Source organism: Nerophis lumbriciformis, linkage group LG12, assembly GCF_033978685.3.
Source record: "Nerophis lumbriciformis linkage group LG12, RoL_Nlum_v2.1, whole genome shotgun sequence".
NCBI lineage: Eukaryota > Metazoa > Chordata > Actinopteri > Syngnathiformes > Syngnathidae > Nerophis > Nerophis lumbriciformis.
The window spans coordinates 24003146-24009675 of NC_084559.2; positions in this window are offsets into that span (position 1 = coordinate 24003146).

Here is a 6530-nt window from a genome sequence, read left to right on the forward strand (position 1 = left end):
AGGTCTCAAGGTTGGCAAGTATGAGCATACTTGCCAACCTTGGGGCGGAGGCGTGATTGGGGGCGTGGTTAATATATAAAAAATACTTGACTTTCAGTGAATTCTAGCTATATATATATATATTTATTTTATTATATGTATATATATCCATCCATCCATCCATCCATCTTCTTCCGCTGATCCGAGGCCGGGTCGTGGGGGAAGCAGCCTAAGCAGGGAAGCCCAGACTTCCCTCTCCCCAGCCACTTCGTCCAGCTCTTCCTGCGGGACCCCGAGGCGTTCCCAGGCCAGCCGGGAGACATAGTCTTCCCAACGTGTCCTGGGTTTTCCCCGCGGCCTCCTACCGGTCGGATGTGCCCTAAACACCTCCCTAGGGAGGCGATCGGGTGGCATCCTGACCAGATGCCCGAACCACCTCATCTGGCTCCTCTCGACCCTATCTCTAAGGGAGAGCCCCGCCACCCGGCGGAGGAAACTCATTTCGGCCGCTAGTACCCGTGATCTTGTCCTTTCGGTCATAACCATATATATATATATATATATATATATATATATATATATATATATATATATATATATATATATAAATAAGAGAAATACTTGTTCATTTATTTACACATATACACGCACATAACACTCATCTACTCATTATTGAGTTAAGGGTTGAATTGTCCATCCTTGTTCTATTCTCTGTCACTATTTTTCTAACCATGCTGAACACCCTCTCTGATGATGCATTGCTGTGTGGCACGCACAAAAGTGCTTTCTTCAAATGCACTAGAGTCTGGAATCTTCCATCTCTCAGGGACGGCGTGGCGCAGTGGAAGAATGGCCGTGCGCGACCCGAGGGTCCCTGGTTCAATCCCCACCTAGTACCAACCTCATCATGTCCGTTGTGTCCTGAGCAAGACACTTCACCCTTGCTCCTGATGGGTGCTGGTTAGCGCCTTGCATGGCAGCTCCCTCCATCAGTGTGTGAATGTGTGTGTGAATGGGTAAATGTGGAGGTAGTGTCAAAGCGCTTTGAGTACCTTGAAGGTAGAAAAGCGCTATACAAGTACAACCCATTTATCATTTATCTCTCCCTAGCATGGACCAAAACCGGTCATTCTTTGCTTTCTGAGGAAGATCTTCACTGTCAAGCACTTGGTAGTCCACTACTTCTTCCCGTAGGTTATCCAGGTCCAATCGCAGCTGCGGCTTGGAACTTACAAGCGTATTTCTTCATCTTACTCGTCGTCTGCGTCGCCATGGCTGTATCTTCCTCGTTCTTCTGCTTCGTCTCCTTGTTGTGTGCGCAGTTGTGCACTGCACTCTCTAAAAGAACCTAGATGTTATTGTCACATATGCATGTACAGTAGATGGCAGTATTGTCTTGTTTAAGAGTGTCACAACATTGCTGTTTACGGCAGACAAACTGCTTTACGGTAGACGAAAACGTGACTGCTGTTGTTGTGTGTTGTTACCGCGCTGGGAGGACGTTAATGAAACTGCCTAACAATAAACCCACATAAGAAACCAAGAACTTGCCCTCGATCATTCTGCAATTATAACGTGATTGGGCAGGCACACTGTTTATATTGTGGGAGAGCGGGCGTGAAAACAGGCTGTCGACACGTCACTCAGGTCCGCATGGAGCTGGAGGGGGCATTGCCTCCAGCTCCGCCTGAATTTCGGGAGAAAATTTGTCCCGGGAGGTTTTCGGGAGAGGCGCTGAATTTCGGGAGTCTCCCGGAAAATCCGGGAGGGTTGGCAAGTATGCCTGTGTGTAGTGTTTCAGTTCTTGTCTTGCGCTCCAATTTCGGTGGCTTTTTCTCCTGGAGCAGTTTCAGGTCTTCCTTTGAGCGATATTTCCCGCATCTACTTTGTTTTTATCCTTCTTCGTGGGGACATTGTCGATTGTCATGTCATGTTCGGATTGTACATTGTGGACACCATCTTTGCTCCACAGTAAGTCTTTGCTGTCGTCCAGCATTCTGTTTTTGTTTACTTTGTAGCCAGTTCAGTTTTAGTTTTGTTCTGCATAGCCTTCCCTAAGCTTCAATGCCTTTTCTTAGGGGCACTCACCTTTTGTTTATTTTTGGTTTAAGCATTAGACACCCTTTTATCTCCACACTGCCTCCCGCTGTTTCCGACATCTACAAAGCAATTAGCTACCTGCTGCCACCTACTGATTTGGAAGAGTATTACACGGTTACTCTGCCGAGCTCTAGACAGCACCGACACTCAACAACAACACATCATTTACAGACTATAATTACTGGTTTGCAAAAAATATTTTTTACCCCAAATCGGTGAAATTAGATAATCTCCCACGGCACACTAGACTGTATCAGTGGTTGAAAAACACTGCTCTAATGCAGTGGTTCTCAACCTTTTTTTAGTGATGTGAACATTTTTTTAATTCAAGTACCCCCCAATCAGAGCAAAGCATTTTTGGTTGAAAAAAAGAGATAAAGAAGTAAAATACAGCACTATGTCATCAGTTTCTGATTTATTAAATTGTATAACAGTGCAACATATTGCTCATTTGTAGTGGTCTTTCTTGAAGTATTTGGGGAAGAAAAAGATATAAAAATAACTAAAAACTTGTTGAAAAATAAACAAGTGATTCAATTATAAATAAAGATTTCTACACATAGAAGTAATAATCAACTTAAAGTGCCCTCTTTGGGGATTGTAATAGAGATCCATCTGGATTCATGAACTTAATTCTAAACATTTCTTCACAAAAAAAGAAATCTTTAACATCAATATTTATGGAACATGTCCACAAAAAAATCTAGCTGTCAACGCTGAATATTGCATTGTTGCATTTCTTTTCACAGTTATTTTTGACAGACATTTTAGTGAGGGTCAAACCATCATGGCATGGGGGAAACTCTGGGTTTATGGTAATGAATGGAATAGCCTACTTGATTTGATGTTCAGTTTATGAACTTACATTCATATTTTGTTGAAGTATTATTCAATAAATATATTTATAAAGGATTTTTGAATTGTTGCTATTTTTAGAATATTTAAAAAAAAATCTCACGTACCCCTTGGCATACCTTCAAGTACCCCCAGGGGTACGCGTACCCCCATTTGAGAACCACTGCTCTAATGGATATTAGAACACTTGATATATATTTTTAAAATGTGTCATTCTTTTTTCACAAATCCTTGTGATACTCCCACGAATAATTTAAGCATCCCGGGGCATAATAGTGCCATCATTAATTTTTGTATTGTCCTTCTAACCAATAATGTTTTAAATTACATTTTCCTCTGAGATTATATTTCACCTCTTTTTTTGAGAAGAATTGTTGTATATTCATGGGTAGCAGGTTATAGTTTGCTTTATGTATAATTTTAGCTGTTTTTTTTTTTGTTTTTTTTAATTAAATCAACATAGAAAAAAAAACACAATACACTTTCAACTAGTGCATCAACCCAAAAAAAACCCTCCCTCCCCCATTCACACTCATACACACCCACTCACACAAAAGGGGTTGTTTCTTTCTGCTACCAATATTCTGGTTCCCACAACATGGACAACACTTCTGCAAGGGACACAGTCCCTGAAGCACACTTGATTGTTTGTGCTGCTGGTCCACTAACATTTTCATTTAATTCCTTTTTTTTTTTTAATGTAATTATTTTTATATTGTTTTACCTTCTTTTTTATCCAAGAAAATATTTATTTATCTTATCTAAAAAAAAAAGAGAAAAAAAAAGGACCATTATCTTCACCAGACCTGGTTGTAAATGAAATTAGCTTCGTTTAAAGGTTTTTTTTTAAAACCAGGTCCAGTCCAGATAATGTCCAAGTCGGGTTCAGCAACACACACCTTCATTCATGTACACTGAAAAACATAAATAAATAAAATAGAAAAATTATTATTAATTAATTTTAGCTGTTTGCAAATTCACTATGTCGTGGAATTTCAGTATTTTTGATTCAATAAATAAAGGATTTGTATGTTCTCTATATCCAACATTATGTATTATTCTAACTAATCTTTTTTGTTACACCGTTAATGAATGAAGTGTACTTTTGTAGCTATTTCCCCATATTTCTACACAGTAACTCAGATATGGTAACACTAGCGAGCAGTAGAGGATATGAAGTGATTTTTGGTCTAGAACATGTTTTGCTTTATTCATTATTGATGTGTTTCTTGCTACTTTATGTTGTATATTTTTTACATGAGATTTCCAGTTCAATTTACAACACTTAAGACCTTCAGTATATCAGTATGTGGAATTAAATTATGGAATGGATTAAGCAAAGCAATCAAACAATGTACTAATATGATCCACTTCAAGAAACTCTTCAAATTTAAAGTGTTTACAAAGTACAAAGAGGAAGAACCATGATAAACATTATGGATTTATTCCATCCATCCATTCATTCATTCTCAAAATAATCTTACTTATCTCATTATATGTAATATGACTTACTTCACCAATTATTATTTATTTATTTATTTGTATTGTGATTACTTATGGAGTATATTGTGAATAAATTGAGAACAGGAAGTGAACAAAAGTTTTAGCAACTGTTATGTAAAATAAAAGGGGTAGGATTAAATAAACTCTGCTTCTTCCTACTCCTTTTCGAACATGTTGAAAAGAGAAACTGGAAATTGTGACATGCTTGCATGTTCGAAATAAACTCAAACTCAAACTCAATGACATAATATCTACATCTGAGCTGTTGAAATTGTTAACTACATTTTTTGGTGTCATTGTAAATACCAACTTTCCGATGAATAACTATTTATTTATCGATACACTCTTTAATTAAGACAATGATTTTTCATTATACTGCATCGATTAAAAAACTGTAATACACGCAGTCTTCCACAAGATGGTGGTCTAATCATCAAAACGACGCATAGCTTACACACAACACATTACAATAAAAAATATGAATAATATGAACTATTTAGGGCAGGCCTGGGCAATTATTTTGACTCGGGGGCCAAATTTAGAGAAAAAAATGTGTCTGGGGGCCGGTATATTTATTTTCAGGAACACTAATACACAACCTGACAATAATGTCTGATTGAATGCTAAAAACGATATGACAGACCACCTTAAAAAACGGAATGGAATTTTAAATTTTTTTACTGAATGAGACACCGAGAATGTACATGAAAATAAAGAATGTGGGTTTTTAGGATATTAACTACAAAGGATAAAACACTGAATATTGACAACGTGAACGTCACACACCCTCTCGATCCGCATATTTTACAATCAAGCGAAATGCCGCAAAAATGCAACAAACACAGCGAAATATGAACGTGAAGGGTAAAAAAAAACAAAAAAAACACCTACAATCTGATACATCACTAAGTTTTAGAACTTTGTGGTAAAAAATCTCCTTCCACGTCTGTCCCTGACACCCGCATTTCAGGCTGGCCGCTCTGGAAACACTCTGTGGAAACGCTCCCCACCCACACTGCTTGGTTCCTCGTCTGAGCTGCTGTGACTTAGATTACCATAGTAACTAATTAGATGACCATAATAACTAGTATATCATGCAAAAGGGAAGATTCCAACCATTGAAATACTTTGTATAGTTCAAGACTTACAGTAATTAAAAAACATCACTGCACATCATAATGGCAGCTACACTTTCCATCTTAAAGATCTAAAAAATATTTTTGGGAATGTCCGGCGGGCCAGATTGAAAAGCTTAATTTGCCCAGGTCTGATTTAGGGCATTGATTTACAATACTCTGCAACATCGCGTGGACATCGGGGGCGGTACCTCTGGATTGGCAGACCGGGGTGGTGGTTCCTCTCTTTAAGAAGGGGAACCGGAGGGTGTGTTCCAACTATCGTGGGATCACACTCCTCAGCCTTCCCGGTAAGGTCTATTCAGGTGTACTGGAGAGGAGGCTACGCCGGATAGTCGAACCTCGGATTCAGGAGGAACAGTGTGGTTTTCGTCCTGGTCGTGGAACTGTGGACCAGCTCTATACTCTCGGCAGGGTCCTTGAGGGTGCATGGGAGTTTGCCCAACCAGTCTACATGTGCTTTGTGGACTTGGAGAAAGCATTCGACCGTGTCCCTCGGGAAGTCCTGTGGGGAGTGCTCAGAGAGTATGGGGTAACGGACTGTCTTATTGTGGCGGTTCGCTCCCTGTATAATCAGTGTCAGAGCTTGGTCCGCATTGCCGGCAGTAAGTCGGACCCGTTTCCAGTGAGGGTTGGACTCCGCCAAGGCTGCCCTTTGTCACCGATTCTGTTCATAACCTTTATGGACAGAATTTCTAGGCGCAGTCAGGGCGTTGAGGGTATCTGGTTTGGTGGCTGCAGGATTAGGTCTCTGCTTTTTGCAGATGATGTGGTCCTGATGGCTTCATCTGGCCAAGATCTTCAGCTCTCACTGGATCGGTTCGCAGCCGAGTGTGAAGCGACTGGGATGAGAATCAGCACCTCCAAGTCTGAGTCCATGGTTCTCGCCCGGAAAAGGGTGGAGTGCCATCTCCGGGTTGGGTAGGAGATCTTGCCCCAAGTGGAGGAGTTCAAGTA